Source organism: Giraffa tippelskirchi, chromosome 1 (genome assembly GCF_054371585.1).
Source record: "Giraffa tippelskirchi isolate mGirTip1 chromosome 1, T2T-mGirTip1v1.2.pri, whole genome shotgun sequence".
NCBI lineage: Eukaryota > Metazoa > Chordata > Mammalia > Artiodactyla > Giraffidae > Giraffa > Giraffa tippelskirchi.
Genome location: NC_137275.1, coordinates 8,741,914 through 8,765,587, shown reverse-complemented (window position 1 = coordinate 8,765,587; position 23,674 = coordinate 8,741,914). Strand labels below are relative to the sequence as shown.

The following is a 23,674-nucleotide window of genomic DNA, read 5'->3' as shown; positions in this document are numbered from 1 at the left end:
AACCTAAACTTCCTGAAACTCAGTTTCCTCTACTGTAAAATGTGAATAACAATATTTGTCTCAGAGTCCCAAGAAAATGAAATTAAAAACATACGTGATTACTCAGCTATAAAAAAAAGGAAATAATGCACACTTGTAGCAACATGGATGGGCCTAAAGATTAAGACAAATGTCACGTGAAATCACTTATATGTGGAATCTAAAAAAATGATATAAATGAACTTATTTACAAAACAGACTCACAGACAGAGAAAACAAACTTATGTTACCAAAGGGGAAGGGATAGGGTGGGATAAATTAGGCATTTGGGATCAACAGATATATACTACCATATATATAAAATAAACAACGAGGACCTACTATACAGTACGAAGAACTATATTCAACATTTTGTCATAACCTAAAATGGAAATGAATCAGAAAAGGAATATATATATATGTATACATATATATATACATATAATGGAATCACTTTTATGTACACCTGAAACTAACACATTATAAATCTATTATATTTCAATTTTTTAAAAAATCTTTAAAAAAAACCACATTTACACAGTGACTAATATTTTCTAATAGTTTAGTAAAATGTAACTTACTGGTCTGTTTGTTACCTTGCCATATAAATATTTGAGTCTAACCATATCCTGTCTACTAAATCATAAGATTCTTAATATTGGGATTAATATACAGTTTTCCTTTTCATCTCTTACCATCCTAGCTAGAAATGACTGAACATGAATCTATGCCAAGTCCTGTGCTTATTGCTTTATGATTGTGATGGTAGTTTTATGTGTCAACTTGACTAGGCTAGAGTAACCCAAGTGTCAATCAAACACTAAGTCAAGTGTTGCTGTAGATGTAGAAGGTTATTTTGTAGATGCGATTAACACCTATAATCAGTTGCCTTTAAGTAAAAGAGATTATCTAGCTCAGTCAGTTGAAAAGTCTTAAGAGCAGAACTAAGATTTTCAGAAGAAGAAAAAAAACCCACCTGTGGGATGTAGCATCAGCTTCTGCCTGATTGTTCTAACACATTCTCCCTGATGGCCTACTCTCCAGATTTTAGACTTGACCAGTCAGCCCCCACTCTTCTGCAATCGATTAATCAACCAATCAATCAGTGGATTTGTTTCTCATGGTATTACCATGACTAATGTGATGTTAGTACATTTTGAATCCATACAAGTATGTGATGCTCAATCTTATGTGTCAACATGGCTGGGCCATGGTGCTCAGATATTTGGTCAAACATTACCCTGAAGGTTTCTGCGAGAGTGTTTTTAGAGGAGATGAATATTTAAATCAGCTAACTTGGAGTAAAGTAAATTGCCCCTCACAATGTGGGTGGGCCCCCACCAATCAGTTGAAGGCCTGACTGGACCAACGACTGATCTCCCCTGAGCAACAGGGAGCGGACAGCCTTCAGACTTAAAAGGCAACATCAGCCTTTCCCTCGGGCTCAGCCTGCCAGCCCAACCAACAGGCACAAACTCACCAGTACTCATGATTGTGTGAGCTAATTCCCTAAAATCATTTTCTCTGTATACACACATCCTCTTGGTTCTGCTTCTCTGGAGCACCCTGAATACTCCCAAAATAGAATGGGGTTTGCTTTTGCACTGACTGTCACTGTCAGCATCTGCAATAATATTGGTACAAGTGTTAGAACCGGTATTGGTTTAGTGTGATATTGCTATAGGTATTTGTATTACCATTACTAGCATTAGGATTCAGATTCAGATGGACATCCTATTCAGTACTGATAAATATCACATAAGATAGTGGCAAAGGGAAGTTGTTGTTGTTGCTCAGTTGCTAAGTCATATCTGACTCTTTGTGACCCCGTGGACTACAGCACGTCAGGCTCCTCCGTCCTCCACTATCTCTCAGAGTTTGCTTACATTTGTGTCCATTGAGTCAGCCATGATATCTAACCACCTCATCCTCTGCCACTCCCTTTTCCTTTTGCCCTCAATCTTTCCCAGCATCAGGGTGTTTTCCAATGAGTCAGCTCTTCGCATCAAGGGGCCAAAATATTGCAGCTTCAGCTTCAGCCTCAGTCCTTCCAAAGAATAGCCAAGATTGATTTCCTTTAGGATTGAGACTTGAATTCTAATCCTTCAAAATACAAATGCTGCACTCTTCCCACAACCCCCTCCTGTCTCCCAAGTCCAGGGGCTCACACCTCTAAGGTAGTCAATAAATATTTAAACTGAGCAAACTGCAAGACATGCAAAAATCCACTTTTCTTGTAGTATCAAAAATTTAAGGAGACAGACACACCGGAGTCTTTCCTTCAAACTGAGGATCTTCACAAGTCCAAAGAAAGTCTATTGGAAAAGTTTCCACTGGAGAAAAGGAAAGTCCACGAAGTTGGAACACGTAATAGATGAGAGTCACTACACGTATGTGCTAAAGGCCAAGTACTAACAGGATAAATGTTCTATGAAATACGTACATTATAAATGGACTTCCCCATAGGTGGACAATAGTGACCAATCAGAGGAATGGCTCTTCTCACCCATTTGGAATAAATAGCCTTGGGAGACTCTGCCGGTGACGACAAGGAGGGAGACTTCCCATTCATCTTAAGTCTTATTTTCTTGGTTCGGGGTCTTTTGAATCAGAAACTTCCCCTTTATGTCGACAAGGCTTGTGTGAATGTTTCCTTTATGATGCCACATCTGAGGTTCCAGGAGAAAAAAAATTCATTGGGATTTTTTTTTTTCATGAAATAACTGTATCCCAACTCTGAGATTAAATTGAAAATACAAGGAACTATTGAACTTATTTGCAGGGTGGTAATAGAGATGCAGACTTAGGGAACAGATTTTGGACACAGCAGGAGTAAAAGAGGGTGGGATGAGTTGAGAGACCAGCATTGAAACACATACATTACCATGTTTAAAATAGATAGCTAATAGAGGGAGGGGACATATGTATACTTATGACTGATTCACGCTGTTGTTTGGCAGAAGTCAATACAATATTGTAAAGCAATTATCCCTCAATTAAAACTAATGTTTAAAAAAAAACACAATATAAAGACATCTTTGAAGAATCAGGCTGTCGTTTTCAACCACAGCTGCATTCAAACACAATCTAAGATTAGAGTTGCAAGATTTAGCAGATAAATATGCAGGATGGGCAGTTAAATTTGCTTTTCAAGAAAAAATGAATCATATTTTCAGTGTACCTATGCCCCATGAAATATTACAACATATATTTTAAATTTATCCATTATTTACCTGAAGGGCAAATGTAACTAGACATTCTGTACTTTACCTGCAACCATATCTGAAATGTTTTACCTTTGCCTCTGCCCAGCCCCAGAAATTCTACATTAATTGCTCGAAGATGTCCCTTTCCCAGCCACACACAGGTGCTCACCTCCACGCTTTCCTCTTCCTTCCCTTTCGGGTCTATTGTTGTTGTTTAGCAGCTCAGTTGTATCCAACTGTTTTATAACCCCATGGACTGTGGCCCTAACCCTAGGCAAGAGTACTGGAGAGGGTTGCCATTCCCTTCTCCAGGAGATCTTCCCAACCCAGAGATCAAAGCCGGGTCTCCCACTGTGGCTCCTGCATTGCAGGAAGATTCTTTACTGTAGGTACCTTGTACCTACTTTATTGCATAAGCATGTGTGCTCAGTCATGTCTGACTCTTTGCAACCCCATGTACTGTAGCACACCAGGTTCCTCTGTCTATGGAATTTTCCAGGCAAGAATACTGGAGCGGGTTGCCATTTCCCCCTCCAAGGGATCTTCCTGATTGGCTGGCAGATTCTTCTAACACTGAGCCACCTGGGAAGCTCCGTTAACACAGTGTCTGTGGCACAGGAAATCTACTGAGATCATTAGTGTTTTTTGCTGCTGCGATGATACATTCAGAAAGCATGAGCACTAGTTGTGTTTTGGTCTTTGAACTTTTCTCTCTCCCGCCAGGATCATCAGTTGAATTCCTGTGTCCCCTAACTTCAGAGGCCAGCCCAATTCAAAGGTGCTTGCAGGTGTTGAGGTCCTTCTGTCTTCTGGGAAAGTCTTCGCTCCAAACGCATGTAACAAGCTTTCCCTGAGTGAGGAAGGGGAGGAAGGGAGGAAGCACTTTTGAAGGAGGTGGGGTGATGCCTAAACATGGAACAGAGGAAGGAATTGCCCCAATACTGGACAGCGACTATTGAAATACTATCTCAAGTTGTCTCCACGCCTCAGCTCTTGCCCTCTACATTCCCTCTCCCTGTTTAAATGGAAATCAGATCACACCACTCCTCAGCCCAGATTCGTCTCACAGCTTCCATTTTACTCCCGATAAAAAACTGTGTGTTCAGTCACTCAGTTATGTCCGATTCTTTTCTGATCCCATGGACTGTAGCCCATCAGGCTCCTTTGTCATGAAATTTTTCAGGCAAGAACCCTGGAGTGGGTTGCCATTTCCCCCTCCAGGGGATCTTCCAGACCCAGGGATCAAATCTGCATCTCTTGTGTCTCCTACATTGGCATGTGGATACACTACCACTGTGCCACCCGGGAAGCCCCATTCCATCTTATTCCCAATAAATGATGGATCTTGACCCGTCCCGGTGCCTTCATCTCATGCCCGCTACAGGCTGCTGTTTTACCCTCTTAGCATCTGCATGTCCCCTTCCCTTGGCCAAGGATTCTCTTCTTCCAGATACCCACCAGTTCATCTTATCTTTTATTTTATATTTTACCTTTGTGCAAAATGTGAGGCTCACCCTGACCTCCGCCAGCACCCCCTATTTTGCTTTCTCTGTGGCACCAAACTCTTCTAAGCTTTGATACAGTTTGATTAATTTATTCCATGTGCTGTTGGTCTCTCTCTGACTCTCTGCTACTGAATATCCTGAGGATAGTTTTGTGGAATTTCTGTGTGTTTCATTTCTCTATCCCCAACACAAAGGCTAGGGCCTGGCTTACAGTTAACAACGAGTAAGTACTAGGGAAGGAAATCAAGAAACAGGGAGGAAGGAAGAAGGGGAGGGAGGAAGGGGGTGATCAGAAAGTGCCCAGTACAGTGAGAGGGTCAGGGGATGTACCCCTCTAGACACAGGTGTACCCAGGATTGAGCTGAGTCCTACGTCTTACTGTGCCTCCTAATTAGTAAACCCTAAAGGTGCACAGAGACCTCACAGAGCATTAGGAAGTAACCATGAGGTTGACCAGGTCTCCCAAAGCTGTGTACTCCAGCAATGATACCTGGGATAGTCTTTAAAATCTAGGGAAGGAAAAGCAGAGATACAAAAATGACCAATGAGGCTGAATTTCCCACTAGTATGTGAAATCGGGGCTTAGAATCAGATTAAGATTGATTTAGAGAAATCTATTTCTTGGGAAGTCAACTAATAAAGTTTATACTGGCTAAATTATATATCTGTTTAAAATAGTGTGATGATTGACTAGGAAAAATAGTGTAGTCCTTGGGATGCCTCCCTTGCTAGCTGAGTGAGTCACCTCCCTGAACGTGAAGAGTCACAGCTATAAGGTGGGATCATTGTACCTCATCTATCAGTTGGTATGGGTTGGGTTATATGGAAGTAACATGTAATCCTCAACTCTGAAACAGCAAAAGGGCTTGTTTTCCATTTTTAATTGGAGGGTAATTACTTTACAATATTGTGATGGTTTCTGCTATGAATCAGCCATAGGTAGACATATGTCTCCTCCCTTTTAAACCTCCCTCCCACCTCCCACCCCATCCCACCCCTCTAGGTTGTCACAGAGCTCCAGGTTTGGGTTCCCTGCATCATACAGCAAATTTCTACCGGCTATCTATTTTACATATGGTAATGCATACGTTTCAATGTACTCTCTCAATTCATCCCACCCTCTCCTTCCCCCACTGTGTCCAAAAGTCTTCTTTATGTCTGTGGAAGGGGCATGTCTTGATCACACAACATGTCCATCAGGGGTCAGTGGGAGAGCTTTGCTCCTCATCTCATTCAGGAACCCAAGGTCACCTCCCTCCCATACATCTGGGGGCTGTGCCAGAGGGAACATGAGGTCTGGAGACCCTCTCAGAATGAATCAGCCTAGTCATTTGCAGAGATGTAGATGGACCTAGAGACTGTCACACAGAGTGAAGAAAGTCAGAGAGAGAAAAGCAAATATCATGTATTAACCATATATATGGAATCTGAAAAAAAAATTGGTATAGATGTAAAAGATCTATTTACAAAGTAAAAACAGAGACACAGACTTAGAGAACAAACGTATGGATACCAAGGGGGAAGAGGATGGTGGGATGAATTGGGAAATTGGGACTAATACATATACACTATTGATACCAAGTATAAAATAGATAGCTAATGACCACCTACTGTACAGCACAGGGAGCTCTACTCAGTGCTCTGTGGTGACCTAAATGGGAAGGAAATCCAAAAAAGAGGGGAAATAGGGAAACACACAGCTGAAACACTTTGCTGTGCAGCAGAAACTAGCATAACATTGTAAAGCAACAACACTGCAATAAAAAAATTAATAAAATTAAAATTAAACTAAATTTAAAAAAGAAAAAGAAAGAATCAGCTTTGCTTTGCTCATCAAAGTCACTGTGGGGACAAGTCTAATAGAGAAGCCCCACCTCAAAGAAGCCAGTTCCAGGTAAGAGAGCTTGAGAAGGTCTCACATGGCAATTGAATACATGAAGGGATCTTTGTCTTTTCTATTCACAACCCAAGGTCACCTCTAGTCACAAGGGGACCAGGAAGCATAATCCTACTAATGTGTTCATTTTCCAACATTTGACTCTTGGACCCTCTTACTGCCATTTTTTACTGTAGATTACTCTCAAAATTTTCAAGATGGGGGCAACTGGGAGAAATAACTCATAATCAAATGATTCATGACATCTTTCAGTCCTCACAGAACCCTTGTTGCTGTTGTGTCTGAAGTTTGTGACCTCATGGACTGTAGCCCAATGGGCTCCTCTGTCCATGGGATTATCCAGGCAAAAATACTGGAGTGGGTTGCCATTTCCTACTCCAGGGGATCTCCCCAAACCAGGGATCAAACATGAGCCTCCTGCATAGGCAAGTGGATTCTTAACCACTGCACCACCAGGGAAGCCCATATAGAACCCTACCAATTGGTTTTTATTATTCCCATCTTGCAGATGTGGAAATGGAGGCATAAAGATATTTGGCAGCATGCAAAAGGTCCCACAATAGACAGACAGAGGATCCAAGATTTGCAGGCCAGGCACAAATGCAAAGTCATTCTTATTCTTTCCAGAATATCGTACTACCCTTGACTGCTCTATTTTCCCTTTTAAATGACTTGCATTTTCATATTAGATCCATCCTGTCCAAACCAAAAAAGGAGATGGAATATTTAGCAAAATATGTCTGTTGTTCAGTTGTTAAATGGTGTCCAACACTTCGCAACCCCATGGACTGCAGCAAACCAGGCTTTCGTTTCCTCCACTATCTCCCAGTTTGCTCAAACTCATGTCCTCACGTCCACTGAGTCAGTGAAGCCATCCAACCATCTCATCCTCTGTCGTCCCCTTCGCCTCCTGCCTTCAATCTTTCCCAGCATCAGGCTCTTTTCCAATGAGTCGGCTCTTCACATTAGGTGGCCGAGGTATTGGAGTTTCAGCTTCAGCATCAGTCCTTCCAAAGAATTTTCAGAGTTGATTTCCTTTAGGATTGACTGGTTTGATCTCCTTGCAGTCCAAGGGACTCTCAAGAGTCTTCTCCAGAGAAAAAGAATAAGCATAGCAAATGTTGGATTGACTCAGTTTTCTTTGGTCATCTTTGTCTTCTGTAAGTAGACGGAGAAAGGAAGGGGAATAAAACACAGGGCAGATAAGAGGCCCCTTGATATTGCTGAGGAAGCTTCTGCTTATTTTGAGAGATTCTCCAGGGACTCAAACATGTGTAAGCCAGCTCTGTCCGAAACTCATGTTTCATGGAGTTGATTCCTTATGAACCGTAAAGTGGTTTTCACTTGTCCCTAGTGTTATTTGTAGAAATTTGTATCCAAGAGATCAGAAAATGATTATATGTTCTCTTTTCAAAGGGCCCTCATGAGCAGTCTGTTATAGTTCTTGGTTAGGGTGGCATATTCAGTTATGTTTCAAGTTCCAGCCTGTTGGGACTACCTTCATGCAAAGCCTTGCACAAGTTTAACTTAGCCAGAACACAGACTAACTGTGTTGCTTGAAGGATCTGATTTAAATCTCATATAAATTCAGTGTGTTTAGTATGCCATATTTATTTCTGAAATCTTTTCTGACACCTTGTTACAATTAATCTACACCTCCCATTACAACCTGCGTCCTAAGAGACAAGTCTGAATCATTTGACCTGAGTCACTGGTGATATATCCTGTTCTTCTACACAAACGGGCTTCCCTGGTGGCTCAGATGGCAAATACTCTGCCTGGAATGCAGGAGACCCAGGTTTGATCCCTGGGTCTGGAAGATCCCCTAGAGAAGGGAATAGCTACCCACTCCAGGATTCTTGCCTGGAGAATTCCATGAACAGGAGCCTGGTGGGCTACAGTCCAGCGGATTGCCAAGGGTCAGATATGACTGAGCAAGTAACACTTCATACAAAAGACCCGTTTCTCAAGGATCAAAGATGCCAAATTCTGAAAGAAAAGCTCTCAATTAGGGTAAAAGCGTCAGCCACAAAAAAGATAGAAGGTAGAAAAAGAAATAGTCAGCTATAAAGCTTTAGCTCATGGTTTACACATCTCTTTCATTTGATGGCCTCGTATGCACGCCTTTTTATTCCCAATTTACACGCCAATAAAGCAAGGCAAGAAGATGAATGAGCCTGGATTTGGACCCCTCACCAAAGACAACTGTCTCTCCATGTTCCACAAGGCAACTTGTGAGATATCCCACAAGTTTGAGCAGAGAGAAACTGTCTGTGTATGTGATGGTCGGCCCATAATACCTTCCCAATAGCAATACTAAGCTGAGATTAAATCTGAAGAGTACAGGCAAGTCAGCTCCACGTTAGAAACAGAAGGAACCCCGAACACTGCACATCTCAGCTCCTTAGTTTTCATAGCGGGAGACTGAAGGCCATCAAGGTGACATGCTCCCTAGCAAAAGGGCCAGGGCTGAATCCAAGCCCTTCTTGATATACAGCTGGGAAAGTCCATCTGTATGATTGGCCAGGAACTCTTAATAGTGTGAGAATAAGTTTATATTTAGCCTAGAATTAAATAAGCATTTAATATAGACAAATCTAGCATATTATTTTAATTTATTGCCATTCAAGCTAGATCAATCTAATTTATGTGTTTTAAAACTACTTGACATTTACTTTCCATCTTAACAGTAATAAATAAGCACTGCCCTCCTCCCACTCATCCCCACCAAGGGCTCTTTCCTGCTGTGGCTTTCCCTCTGTGCTTTGCCCCTGCTTCAGTCCAACTCTAATGCCACCTTAAAGATTCCAGTTAGGCTGACCACCTAAGTCCTCCAGATCAGAGGAATTTTCACTGAAATTTCTATAGGAGTTTTGTTTTATGCCCTACAATCTCCCAAAGAATGTATACATTCTTTATGTATTTTAAACATTCATTATGTCTTTATACATTCATTATGCCTTTCTTTAGATACTAACTCAAGTCAATTCATGTAGGTATCATCTATCAAGTCTGTTTCTGAGTTTCTCCAGGTCAAAATTTCTTCCTTTCTTTCTTTTAATCCCCTTGGCTTGAAATAGCAAATAGGTTCCATCCTACAAAACAGCACTGATCAACTGATAAGAACCATCTTGATTTCCAAGAAGAAAAAATTCAGGCTTATCAGGAAAAAGCAGTGAAATATGTGCTTTGACTCTCCTTGAGTGGTGTCTGCTTTAGGACTGAATACAGAGTTTGTGAAACAAGCATTAAGTCTAGGCTTACTACTGCCTCCAAGTCTAGAAGACAGCCTTTACACAAATACACCCTCCCATCTACAGCACCCCCACACACACACAGGAGCCTCAGAATTGGCTCATCCTACAAAAAGATGTCCAAAAATTAAATCTCCTGTTTTGCAGATTAAGAAACTGAGATAGAGAACCCTTCATCAGATGACAGATAACCCGAGGTGACTGGAAGTCAATGATACAACTCTACATGGTATTACTTATATGTGAAATTTTAAAAATAGTACAAATGAGCTTATTTACAAAAGCAGAAACAGACTCATAGGCATAGAAAACAAATTTATTCTTACCAAAGAGGAAGTGGTGAGTGCATGCTAAGTCACTTCAGTCATGTCCAACTCTTTGCGATGCTATGAGCTGTAGCCCACCAGTCTCCTCTGTGCAAGGGATTCTCCAGGCAAGAATACTGAAGTGGGTTGCCATGCCCTCCTCCAATTGATCTTTCCAATCCAGGGATCAAACCCGTGTCTTTTTATGTCTCCTGTATTGGCAGGCGAGTTCTTTACCACTAGTGTCACCTGGGGAAGTGGTGGATAGGGATAAGCTGTACACTGCTATACATAAGCTAGATAACACAGATTTGCTGTATAACTTATCTCTGCCCATTTAGCACGCACAGGAACTATGATCAATATCTTGTAATAAACTATAATGGAGAAGATTTGAAAAAAGAATACACACACACACACACACACACACACACACATATGTATATGTATAACCAAACCACTTTCCTGAACACCTGAAATGAACACAGTAACATATCCCACAATAATGTGTGATCGGTGGGAGAGGAAGGAGTTTCAAGAGGGAGGGGATATATGTATATGTGTGATTGATTCACTTTGTTGTACAGCACAAACTAACACAACACTGTAATCATATTCCAACAATAAAATAAAATAATAAATAATACAATAAAATAATAGAAATAAAAATAAATTAAAAGGCCCCTAAATAAGCTATACTTCAAAAATACATGATTTTTTAAAAGAATGTAACTGAATCACTGTTATTATCCCTCAGCAACCCAGTTAGGAGCAATATTCCCAAGAAGGGTTGGGAGAGTCTAGTAGAATCAGTAGTATCTGGTCTTTATCTAGTTAACTGTGCAAAACTTGGAAGCCTAAAAAAAAAAAAATGAGATTTTTTTTTTTTTTTCTTTAGAGCAACACAGCAAGAATATCAATTGGGAGAATCCAGCCCCTCAGTGCTTCTCATCTTACCATGCCAGAGTTCTAACAGATCCCCCTCTTCATCCTGACCATGAATGCCTCGGTCAGCGTCCCACCAGAAGGAAAAAAAAAAAAAAAGCAAGGAGAAAAAAGATCAGGAAAAGCCCACACTCCTACAAGTAGAAATTTAAGCTGCTCTGAGCGTGTGCTAAGTGAGGGAGCGCCGTGACAGAGCACGGGATGCGGCGCCTCGCGGCTCCACCCCAGACCCCGAGACGAGCGGAGCTTCAGGCGTCCTCAAGTCCCCGGGTCCTCGCCTCCATGGGTGAGACATCCCGTCTTTCCACAATGAAGTGCTTGCTCTCCGGGGAGGCCCCTGCTCTGCCCTGCACATAACTAGACACTTTAATTCCAGTTCTCAGTTTCATTGGTGCAACAGTGTATACTCTAACTATGAGAAATCGAAATGTAAATTATTTTAAAAAGAATGTGGCAAAGACAATCAGATGCAGCCAGATTTAAAGTATTCAAATTAGATTTAAAATAAATTGTTTTGTAAATAACTCCAAAGAAACAATGTCCTAAATGAAGACACTTCTAAATATTCCTCTATTCCTTTTTCCCTCCAAAGGATGAAAGGGATAAACTCTAGCTACCCTAAAAGGGAGTTACTCAAGATGCCCAAGTAATGGATGAATTAAAACTAAGCACAGCTATTATTTATTGCTCTCAGTTCCAGGCACTGTGTCAAGAAGTTTACAAGCATCCTTTTATTTAATATTCATGCCAGTCTCATAAGGTCCTATTGCCCCCATTTTACAGATGAAGGACTAGACTGAGGGACATACGTGACTTGCCCTTGGTCATACACCAAGACTCGACTAGGGTAAGGGAAGAGAGGCCCCTAAGTGCAGAATTTAAGGAGGCACTCAATTTCAAGGTTTCACAAGTGCAAGGTCATCTCCTGAGTGTGAGTGCCACCTTAAATTTAGATTCTGGAAGCTTCCTTTGCCCTACTCTAACCGTGCCCATACATGGGCAGTGCAATAATGGTACACCTTAGATTCAAACTCATAGCTATCTGCTTCCAAAGCCCTTGTTTATACCACTCATCCCCTTGTAGAGACGAGCAACTCTATCTATGACACTTTGCTCCAAAACACAAGTCTCTGCACAGGCATCTCTGAGAGCTGAGGTCACCAAAAAGCAGTGGGAGCCACAGGAGCCCAGTAAGGTAGCACAGTGGTGTGGCAGGGTCACACCTGCCCCAACCTTTAGTCATGTCATGATCACGGGGTACCCCAATATCCTAAAAGACAAATCTACTTTGTAAGTATCCTTAATATGAAACACGAGAGTACAAGCAGTCTGCTCTATTTTAAACCTACGTTAAGTGACCTATTTGTTCTGAGACAGAGAACATAGCGCATATTTTTCATCAATGCTCAAACCAAAACCAAAGCTCTGATTAAATCCCATGACCAATTCCCAGCACAGGCTCTACCCTGCTCATGGCTTAAGCCATAAAACTTCTAATTGCTCACTAGGGGTGGAATAAACTCGTATCTTGAGAGCAATAAGCTTGATGGCCATGAAGAGCACCATCATTTCTATGGCTGGAAAGGAGAGATTAGCTCAGGCTTTTGCCTCGTAGAAGCTCTCTTTGCTGACCTGCCGGTGGTGGGAGGATGCATGGGAATTCTACAATGCCTGCATTTGACAAAATTACCCCCAATTATGAGAGATATTACCCCAAATGACTCTTTTCCCTTGTCAGCCACAATTTCCCATTGTAATTTTCATTTTCATCTGAAAAGCATTTTTACCAGAAATAAAATGCTATATTTTAGTTTGAAAATGAGTAGCTGCCAAGTGTTGGCCATGTGACCTGCCCATCCTAACTGCGTTGCTCTAACATGGTCTTTTTTTTTAATACATTATTTTTTTCAGATGAGTTTTTTAAATTTACAACAAAATTGAGAAGAAGGTACAGAGAGTTCGCATAAATCTCTCTACCTCCCTTCACATGCACAGCCTCACCCATTATCAACATCCCCCAACCAGAGTGGTACATTTGTCACCATTGATAAACTTACACCAGTACATCATAAGCATCCCAAATCCACAGTTGTGTTAGGGTCCACTCCTGGTGTTGTACACTCTAAGGGTTTGGACAAATGTATAATGACTTGTATCCACCACTGTCATATAGAATAATTTCACAAGCATAAAAATCCCCCTCTGTGTTCTGTCCGTTCATCCCACCAGCTCTCCCACAGGATCCATTAGACAATATTGAGCTGCCATAGGATCTAGCAATCCTACTCCTGGACATATACCCAGAGAAAACCATAATTCAAAAAGATCCATGCACCCCAAAGTTCATTTCAGCACTATTTACAATAGCCAGGACACGGAAGCAACCTAAGTGTCCATGGACAGAGGAATGGAGAAAAAAGATTGTAACAGTGGAATGGGACATTCCAGGGGAACATGACTCAGCCACGAAAACGAAGGAAATAATATCATTTGCAGTAATACGATGGATCTAGGGATGATCATACTAAGTGAAGTAAGCCAGACAGAGAAAGACAAATATGATATCACTTATATGTGGAATCTAAAAATAATGATATACGTGAACTTATATACAAAACAGAAATATACCCACAGACATAGAAAAAAACCTTAGGTTACCTCCTTAGATAAATTAGGAGCCTAGGATTAACGTATACACACTTCTATATATAAAACAGATAAACAACAAGGACCCACTGTAGAGCATAAGGAACTATACTCACTGTTTTGTAATAATCTATTAGGGCAAAGAATCTAAAAAAGAATACACACACAGAATCACTTTACCCATGCATCTGAAACTAACAACTTTGTTAATCAACTATACTTAATTTTTTTTTTTTTTAAGTGGCCAGTGCCCCCTCACCCAAAAAAATTAGACCTTTCGTTCTACACATAGAGAAGGCTCAGAGTGCCTTTGGCCTTGGCAGAGGAACAAAGGTGGCTGCCTTCTGCAGGATGGAAGGAGAAAGGACCAGTCCCTCCCCTCTCCACCCAGCTCTTGAAGCCCACGTTCAGGCACAGATGGACAGATGGCAACCAAACCCATGAGACCCAATGAGGACCACACGGGGTGAGCAGCCCCCTCCCTTGAGGAGCTGTCTGTCTCGAGTGAAAAATCTCACCTTTCCTCCCATGGGGCACAGGAAAAATGGGAGTGTTTTGGAGTGTGAGCCGGAGAGTACAGAGAGCCTCAAGGCTGATGGAATAATGCCTTGCGGATTTCCTGCCTTGGAAGCCAAAAGGCCATTGCAGGTTTAAAGTCCTCCTCTCTGTAGCCTTTGGTGGCTTAACAGAAATGGGAAAGGGCAGATCTTTATTGACCTCATGTGAAAAGCTGAACTCCAGATCTTCAGCTCTTGTCTTACTTATAAAGCCTTTCCTGCCTCTCAAGGGGGCACTTTTGTCCTCCCTCTTTTATGTCCCTGCTGTACCCGCAAGTCTTCAGTGGCGGCAAGTCTGCCACGTCATTGTACTCATTTTTGTCGCAACTACAGATCTCATGAGAGTTATGGATGCCTGTGTGCAGGAAACATGCCTTTCTTTTCTGGAATTCGATCTAATTTCTATTCTGAGCCCCTGTGCACACCATGAGGCTCAGGTCAGTCAATATAAGGTTTCCCATCCTCTCTGCCTGGCATAGAACCTGAGGCTGACGTAGAACCAAGTGAGAGCTATGGAGGGTTGGGAGAATGGCAGGGTGGTTGGCCTTCAATTGTCACCTATATAGACCTTCCCAGATGGCACACGAGGAGCATCCAGGAAAACCCCCAGCAATCGGTTCTTGCAGGACACTCCTGGGTTCATCACATGCTCCACCCTGAAAGTGATTTTCCTCTTCATCTGTGTTGCCCTGTGCACACCGAAGCATCTTGTAATTGGTCAGCCTTGCCTCTGTAGGATCCTTCAGAGCCATCCCAGATCATCTGTCCAGGTATCTCAAATGGCCATTTATTGCTGCTGTTGTTTATCTGCTAAGTCCTGTTGGACTCTTCTGCGATATCACAGACCGTAGCCCATCAGGCTCCTCTGTCCATGGGATTTCCCAGGCAAGAACACTGGAGTGGGTATAGATTTCCTCCTCCAGGGGATCTTACCAACCCAGGGATCAAACTTGGATCTCCTGCACTGGCAGGCGGATTCTTCACCCCTGAGCCACCTGGGAAGCCCATAGCCATTTATACTCAACTTATAAAGCTTTTCCTGGAAATAATCTCCTGGCACAGGTATACACATGCACGCAGCCCTCAACACCTTTTACTTCTTCTCCAGTCAGGGTACAGCCAGCCAAGCCTGCCCCCCCCAGCCCAGAAAAGTGAGTGCGTCCAGACAGGTCACATGGATAATCATTTAAAACTAATTACTTACTTGTGTCACAGAGATGGCCCCCTAACATCTGGTTCAGATAATTTTCTCCTCCTCCCCCCACCCTTGCCTGAAACGTTCTACCAAATGTTGCAGAAAAAAATACAACCTGCGCAGCATCGCAGCTGGTCGATGACCCAGCTCTGCAGGCTGACACCCGGGAACAAATTTGCACCCGGCAGAGAAGATCTGATTTCATTGTGGTCATGTTCCATGATTCAGGGCTGAGCTCTATGACTTCCTCCCTCTCCATCATCCCAGGGGAAAAATTTCACCCTGAAATCATGCCCTAAACCCTAAGGAACTGCCCCAAGGGAGGCTGAAACAGAGCCTGTGGTACAGGCAGGTTTACACTTTTCATGTGATCCCTCCAAGGCACGCTGCTCCATCCATTCATTTGTTTATCCAGTAAACTTTTACTAGCATTCCTAATGCATGCCAGGCTTCCCTGGTGGCACAGTGGTAAAGAATCTGCCTGCCAATGCAGAAGACGTGGGTTCGATCCCTGGGTCAGGAAGATCCCCTGGAAGAGGACCTGGCAACCCACTCCTGTATTCTTGCCTGGGAAATCTCATGGACAGAGAATCCTGGCAGGCTACAGTCCATGAAGTCGCAAAAGAGTCCAACGTGACTTGGCAACTAAACAACAACAGCAATGCATGCCAAGCTAATCCCAGAGTGACAGTCAAAATTTCAGAAAAGGTCTAAAAGAGCACCTATTACAACCCTCTCTTGCCAAAGAGTAGTCCTGGAGAGGTCAGGTAGCACCCACAGCAACACAACTACTTGGCAGTGTAGCCAGGACTAGTCCCTAGTGTAGCTGACCACTCTTGTTCACACTCACAGAAAACTGTCTCGCAAGCACAGCTGCCTGAGGAGGTCAGCTCAGCTATACAGACCTTCTCTCTGTCCTCTTTGAAGTTAACATTAGCCCGTAAGACTAAGGAGAAAGCATCAACTTTTTTTTGTGCTGCCTATTGCTGTTGCCATAGCAACTCCATTCATGCCAGCAAAGAGATCCTGGTTATTAATCTGGTTGCTCTTCAAACTAATTTAAAACTTTCCAGAACTTCCAAGGCATCCATCACACTGAGATTTGTCTACAACTTCTCAGCAGTTGTTACTTTGCTTCTTCCAATAAGGTGGTATCAGCCCATTAGGAGGGGCTTCCCAATATTAGGAAGGCCTGTGCCTCTTGCCTTCGTTGTAATTCTATGTGGCTTCTCCAGACTCTCTTATGGTTCATCATGTCTACACCTATTTTCCCTCTGGACCTAGAGTGCCATCCCTTTTCACTGTCTTGTTTCACACTCATAACCTCTCTAACTCACACACTATTGTTCTTCAGTTGCTAAGTCATGTCCCACTTTTTGGGACCCCATAGACTGCAGCATGCCAGGTTTCCCTGTCCTTCATCATCTCCTGGAGCTTGCTCAAAATCATGTCCATTGAGTCAGTGAAGCCATCTAACCATCTCATCCTCTGTTGTCCCTTTCTCTTCCTGCCTTCAATCTTTCCCAGCATCAGGGTCTTTTCCAATGAGTCAGCTCTTCACATCAGGTGGTCATAGTATTGAAGCTTCAGCTTCAGCCTTAGTCCTTCTAGTGAAAATTCAGGGTTGATTTCCTTTAGGATTGACTGGTTTGATCTCCTTGCAATCTAAGGGACTCTCAAGAGTCATCTTCAGCACCACTGTATCACAACAATTTTCTAATTGGTATCTTAGCTTCTATCCACTGCTGGAATAATCTTTACAAAATGCAAGCCTAATCAGGACTTTGGCCACACACCCCACTTAAGTCATCCTCCCTATGGCTTCTTACAGCTGGGAATATTTCTTTTTATAGTTTTACTATTTATTTATTTGCTTATTCACTTGTGGCTGTGTTAGTGCTTTGCTGCTGCTGCTGGCTTTTCTCTAGCTGTGGCTAGTGGCGGCTGCTTCCCAGTTGTGGTCCATGGGCTTCTCTTATTGTGGAGCACGGGCTCCAGGATGTGTGGGGACAGGAGTTGTGGTTCCTGAGCTCTAGAGCACAGCTTCAATAGTTGTGGGGCAGGAGCCTAATTGTTCCAAGGCATGTGGGATAAATCCCGAATCAGGGACCGAACCCATGTCTCCGTCATTGGCAGGCTGATCCTTTACCACTGAGTCACCAGGGAAGTTCATAGAAATAATTCTGAAGAACCTCATTGGCAAGACCTTCCACGTGAAGTGAAAAAGTGAAAGTGTTAGTCACTCAGTCGTGTCCGACTCTTTGTGACCTCATGGACTGTAGCCCACTAGACTTCTCTGTCCATGGAATTCTCCAGGCAAGTATACTGGAGTGGGTAGCCATTCCCTTTTCCAGGGGATCTTTCCAACCCAGGGATCAAACCTGGGTCTCTGGCACTGCAGGCTGATTCTTTACCCTCTGAGCCATTAGGGCTTCCCTTACGATGGTGTAAGACCTTCCACGATCTTGCACCAACTGCCCTTAACAATGTCACCTTTTCATCTGTCCTTCTTCTCAAACCTATGATCCAGTAAACTAAATTCCATAGTGTTCCCCAAAACCCCTGTCCTGTTTTCTGTGTTTACACCCTTCAACGTACCAGAAAAGCTTCCTCCCACATTTTCACTTGGAAATCTCCAAGTCACCCTCACTTGGTTGATTAACTATTCACCACTGTCCTGAGAAAGTGAATTATGACTTTCTCTAGTCCTGTGATACTATACCTCTTTATCAATCACACTGTGCATTTATGGAACTAGGTGTTAGGTGTTGTTCACCGTTCATTATTTAGGTTCTTAATATAACTATTTTAACAAATCAGTGACAACACTTGCATTTTTAATATCTCCATTTCTAATTTCTAATATAGTACCATGGCATATAGTAAACATTCAAATTATGTCTGAGAGTGAGAGAAAGAAGAAGGGAAGGAGGGGGAGAAAAGGGAAAGGAAAAAAGAAGATGAAAAGGAAAAAAAGAAAAAAATGCCAGCAGCCCAAGCTCAGCTATACCGCCTCCATCTCCTATCCTTACCTGCATCTGACAGCAACCATACGTATTCATTCAGGTCAGTTCAGTCACTCAGTCGTGTCCCACTCTATGTGACCCCATGAACTGCAGCACACCAGGCGTCCCTGTCCATCATCAGCTCCCAGAGTCCACCCAAACCCATGTCCATTGAGTCAATGATGCCATCCAACCATCTCATCCTCTGTCACCCCCTTCTCCTCCTGCCCCCAATCCTTCCCAACATCAGGGTCTTTTCAAATGAGTCAGCTCTTCGCATCAGGTGGCCAAAGTATTGGAGTTTCAGCTTCAACATCAGTCCTTCCAATGAACACCCAGGACTGATCTCCTTTAGGATGGACTGGTTGGATCTCCTTGCAGTCCAAGGGACTCTCAAGAGTCTTCTCCAACACCACAGTTCAAAAGCATCAATTCTTCAGCACTCAGCTTTCTTCACTGTCCAATTCTCACATCCATACATGACCACTGGAAAAACCATAGCCTTGGCTAGATGGACCTTTGTTGGCAAAGTCATGTCTCTGCTTTTTAATGTGCTGTCTAGGTTGGTCGTAACTTTCCTTCCAAGGAGTATCGTCTTTTAATTTCGTGGCTGCAGTCACCATCTGCAGTGACTTTGGAGCCCAGAAAAATAAAGTCAGCCACTGTTTCTGCTGTTTGCCCATCTATCTGCCATGAAGTGATGGGACCGGATGCCATGATCTTAGTTTTCTGAATGTTGAGCTTTAAGCCAACTTTTTCACTCTCTTCTTTCACTTTCATCAAGAGGCTCTTTAGTTCTTCTTCACTTTCTGCCATAAGGGTGGTGTCATCTGCATATCTGAGTTTATTGATATTTCTCCCAGCAATCTTGATTCCAGCTTGTTCTTCCTCCAGCCCAGCATTTCTCATGATGTACTCTGCATATAAGTTAAATAAGCAAGGTGACAATATACAGCCTTGATGGACTCCTTTTCCTGTTTGGAACCAGTTTGTTGTTCCATGTCCAGTTCTAACTGTTGCTTCCTGACCTGCATACAGGTTTCTCAAGAGACAGGTCAGGTGGTCTGGTACTCCCATCTCTTTCAGAATTTTCCACAGTTTATTGTGATCCACACAGTCAAAGGCTTTGGTACAGTCAATAAAGCAGAGGTAGATGTTTTTCTGGAACTTTCTTGCTTTTTCAATGATCCAGCAGATGTTGGCAATTTGATCTCTGGTTCCTCTGCCTTTTCTAAAACCAGCTTGAACATCTGGAAGTTCACAGTTCACGTATTGCTGAAGCCTGGCTTGGAGAATTTTGAGCATTACTTTACTAGCATGTGAGATGAGTGCAATTGTGTGGCAGTTTGGGCATTCTTTGGCCTTGCCTTTCTTTGGGATTGGAATGAAAACTGACCTTTTCCAGTCCTGTGGCCACTGCTGAGTTTTCCAAATTTGCTGACATATTGAGTGCAGCACTTTCACAGCATAATCTTTCAGGATTTGAAATAGCTCAGCTGGAATTCCATCACCACCACTAGCTTTGTTCATAGTGATGCTTCCTAAGATCCACTGGACCTCACATTCCAGGATGTCTGGCTCTAGGTGAGTGATCACACTATCATGATTATCTGGGTCGTGAATATCTTTTTTGTACAGTTCTTCTGTGTATTCTTGCCACCCCTTCTTAATATCTTCTGTTTCTGTTAGGTCCATACCATTTCTGTCTTTTATAGAGCCCATCTTTGCATGAAATGTTCCCTTGTTATCTCTAGTTTTCTTGAAGAGATCTCTAGTCTTTCCCATTCTATTGTTTTCCTCTATTTCTTTGCATTGATTGCTGAAGAAAGCTTTCTTATCTCTCCTTGCTATTCTTTGGAACTCTGCATTCAAATGGGTATATCTTTCCTTTTCTCCTTTGCTTTTCTCTTCCCGTCTTTTCATAGCTATTTGTAAGGCCTCCTCAGACAGCCATTTTGCTTTTTTTGCATTTCTTTTTCTTGGGGATGGTCTTGATTCCTTATTCATTGGGCCATTTATTTACTTTGAGATCTTCCAGATGAAGGGGTTGGAGTGATATTTGCAGTGCAAGGCAAAAAAATTTTTTTTTCCTATACGCTCCCATTAAAGCCATCAATAAATTAGATTAGTGGTTTTGACATTTTCTGCCTACTTGCTGACCTAAGCCTCTAAATAGAGCCGCTATAGTCTTTTCTTACAGCCCATCTCAGTGTTTATAAGGTGGCAGAAGTTGTGGGACTTACCTGTCGCTGAGCCAAGGTCAGAGGGAGCAAAGCACAGCTTTATTACACTTTGGAAAAGTTCCCAATAGGAGGCTCTTTCTCACATGTATATGTCGTAGCTGGTAAAATACCTTCCAACCTCGCTGAAAGCATGGGCGGTGGCCAGTAACCCTCACCTAATATATCAACGTAAATCTTATTCCGATCACATTTTATTCCTTACTCTTTCTCTCTGCGGCAGAGCTGTATGAGGTCACTAGGAAATTGTTAGAATTCCCTTCCCATGGGATTTAAGAACACATTTTACATTTCAGTTCTTGCTACTCACATTCACTGTGGGAGGGGTTGGGGGTTTATGTCAATGTTATAGCAGAATGAGAGGCTCCTAGAACAAGGGGTATCTTAAAAAAAATTATCTATCTGGGTTTCTCACTTTGCAATGGAGGAAGGAGAGCGGTCTACAGGGGAATAACCTCTGCGTTGTCATTAAGCAGAAGTAAACTGGTTTAAAAAGCATCAGAAAGCTTCTACCCACCTGGTTTTTCTACCCCTGGACACTAGAATCTTGACTGAAATATACAGCTCCATTGGCAGAGCTCAGGCATGTCTAGGGAATAATACCTGTGAAGATTTTTAACTCAGGACCTTGTGACATTAATTCACAGACTATGTGCTCTAAAACAAAAACAAGCTGCATTTGTCTTGAGTGATAATCTGAGCTTGTATTCCTACAATACAAAAATAATCAGCTTCTAGTTCTTGCTAAGAGATGGAGGAAAGTCCTGAGCTACAAAGAGAAATGAAACACTCCCTGCTCTTGTCTGCCCTGGATTCTTTGCCTTCTTTCCGACGATGTCCACCCTCTTGGGGCCCATACTGTTCTCCTCTCCTATTATTTTTACTTCCTTTCCTAAGTCAAGGTCATATTTTTCAGCTTCACCTTGGGCTTTTCTCTAAGCTTCTTTGCTACAGCAATAAAAGTCTAGTTTTATATTTGACAACTTTTTACACTGATGAGGTGGGGCGGGGGAGGGTGGGCGGCCGAGGGGTGAGGGGCTGTCCAACATACAAATAGATTTGCTCCATGGGCTGGAAGCAGGGTGACTTGATATTTCCTGTGTAATATTAATAAATATTCTCCTTAAGTAGAGCAGACCCAGGGTTTTCCTGATTAACCATTTCATGACTCTGTTCCATAGACATTGGCAGGGAGTAGTGGGTCCTTGGGGAGTTGTTGGGATTTCTTTTTCTAATATAGCTTGATTTGGTGCAATAATTTTCCGGAAAATAACTTATCTCAATTAAAAAACTGATTTTTCCCTGAACAGTGCTCTAACCCCAAGCCTAATGAGATTTGGTCCCTTTGAAAAACATTCAGTCTACCAAGTATTAGACTCCCAAAGCATTGAGCTAAAGATTTAGCATTATTTCATTTAATTCTCATGGCAACCCTACAAGATGAATGCTGTTATCATTACAATCTTACAGAAAAGATGCTAGCACTTAAAGAGGTTAAGTTGTGTAACACTATGCATATGTTAAGTAGCAGAATTAGATCCAACTGGTGCTATAGCCAAAGCAGAGTATTTAATCATTGTACCAAAATGCTCGGGCACTCATAGCTGTGGACAGTGCCCTGGGCTCTCTTGTTAAATTTACTTTACAGGCACCCAGTGTTCATAGCAACATTATTTACAGTAGCCAAGTTCTGGAAATAACCAAAACCTTTTTGTTTTTGCAACAATGAGAGGACCTATGCTTTAGACACAAGCTAGGTTTCTTGGATGGCACTCTTTCTTGACCACCATTCAAGTACTACCTCCTCAGAATTGACCTGTATCATCAGGCATCCTTTCATCTCTATTATCTCTTGAACTTTTGTCTTCAGTCTTCCAAAGTCTCAACACCTTGGCAAACCCATTTCTTGGCAAAGCTGGAGATGACAGTAGACTGTATTAAGCCCAGGAGTTTACCTATGACATGGAAGGAGAGATCATGACTTGAATGACTGAGTGAGGATTAGATTTTGAATAAAGAGATTTATGTCAGAAAATTCAACTGAGTGTCTTTAACGTCTGACTCAAGCATGCAAATCCACTTGGCCTTTTTCACATACCTTCGAGTTTAAGTGCACCTTGGTTTTGTGCACACACTCTTGGTTTTGGGTTCACACTCTCTATTCCCAATATCAGCTCTTTCTATCTTTTCTAATTCCGTACTTTAGATCTATTTTATTCTGCTGTTGTAGAGTGGAGTGTTCTTTAGTTGTCTGTTAGATCTAGTTGATTTGTAGTGTCGCTCAAGTCTCCTATTTCCTTGGTAACCTTCATCTCCAACTATTATTGTTGACTTGCTTGTGTCTTCCTTCTATTGTGTCAGTTTTTGCTGCTTGTTTTTTGGGCTCTCTTGTTGGCTTTACGTTACAGGCACCCAGTGTTCATAGCAACATTATTTATAGTAGCCGAGATGTGGAAGTAGCCTAATCACCATCACCAGATGAATGGATAAAGAAGGTGTGACGTATATATATAATATTCCACTGTATGTAATGGAAAATTATACAGTCATAATAAAGAAAAAATTCTGCCGTTTGTGACAGTGTCGACAAACCTAGAGACTATTATGCTTAGTGAAATGTCACACAGAGAAAGACTCTATACTATCATTTATATGAAGAATCTAAAAAAAAAGAAATGTATATAATTTAAAAAAAAAACTGAAACAGACTCACCGATACAGAAAACAAATCAGTAGTTACCAGTGAGGAGAGGAAAGAGGGGAGGAGCAAGCTAGAGTAATAATATTGAGACAGAGGCTACTATGTGTAAAACAAATAAGCAAAAATGGTATTGTACAGCACAGGAAAATATAGCCAGTATTTTGTAATAATTTTAAGTGGAGTATAATCTATAAAAATGT

At 42.1% G+C, this 23,674-nt stretch overlaps 1 long non-coding RNA gene across 1 annotated transcript in view; it reads left to right on the top strand.

Moving 5' to 3' along the window:
* The window catches only part of LOC145505025 (uncharacterized), a 50,080-nt gene that overhangs the window by 11,430 nt on the left and 14,976 nt on the right, over positions 1–23,674 (top strand). The window contains exon 2 of the long non-coding RNA XR_014052719.1: positions 11,084–11,416. This is a non-coding gene — a long non-coding RNA (uncharacterized LOC145505025). The remainder of the gene's footprint in view (positions 1–11,083; positions 11,417–23,674) is intronic.